This window comes from Gavialis gangeticus, unplaced genomic scaffold (assembly GCF_001723915.1).
Source record: "Gavialis gangeticus isolate Ggan-Ray unplaced genomic scaffold, GavGan_comp1, whole genome shotgun sequence".
Classification (NCBI taxonomy): Eukaryota; Metazoa; Chordata; order Crocodylia; family Gavialidae; genus Gavialis; species Gavialis gangeticus.
Window position 1 is genome coordinate 9,592,215 of NW_017729026.1, and position 1,077 is coordinate 9,593,291.

The following is a 1,077-nucleotide window of genomic DNA, read 5'->3' on the forward strand; positions in this document are numbered from 1 at the left end:
CACTATAAAGAATGAACGCAAAGAAAAGGCTTTGGGTCTGTCCACCTGCAAGAAGAAGTTTTGGGCACGTCTAGAAAGACCTGGCTCCATTCCTTATGGTCAGTCTGGTGACCAGCCTGGTCACCAGACTGACCTGAGCATCTTTAGAACTTGGTAACACCTTAACCTTTGTAGGACTGTGTAACTATCTGTGTGTGTGCTTGTTTTTTTTGTATGAGCCAATGAGTATGTATGGGAATGACTGAAGCAGATAACCTTATTGTTCTTTATTTCTTTTATGTTCCAATAAATGTGGCATTGTGCCTTATCCCGATAAGATTCCTGCTTGTTTTTAATTCACACTGTATGCCTTGTGCATACAACACTACAAGTTGAATGGGCAGCCTGTGTGTGTGACACCTGGCAGATCAGGAAGAGGCAGGCAGCACAGCATCAGTTAGAACAAAAGGCAGAGCAGGAGATCAGGCAGGGAGCACAGGGCAGGAAGCAGAAAGCAAAGCAGCAAATCAGGCAGAAGGAAGGGGATCAGAGTGGCAGTCAGGGAGGGGGCGGGGCCAATTTGTGGAACGCTTGCCAGAAAGGTTGGCCCCCACTGATCTAAACTAATTCCTAATCAATTCAAGTGATATAAACTACGCAAACCAAAGTTAGTGTCCATAAAGGAATTTCCTTTAGTTCAGAAGTACCCTTCAAATCAGACAAACTCCATTCTGTACACAAGGCCTTCCTCACCACTGTCATTTATCTCCAGTCATTTTCTAGTACTGCTGAGCATTACACTTTCCTCTTCCCAGCACGCTGCAATTTGCAACTTTTTGGTGACCATCCCACATGTCAACTAGGATTTGAAGGACGAGGAAAAGAAGGCAGCTCCTTACCATCCTGTCCCCCTCAAACAATAGGGATATTGGTATGTGGGGCACACAGTCATCATCTATTAAAAAGGCATACCATAGGTATTTCCAGAAATTGGAAGGAGAAAATAGCTTCCATAGTCACTACATACAATTCTTTGGGAAGTTTTTACAGTTAAGAGTTCTCAAATTATCACTATTATGCTCTGTCAAAAAAAAAAAA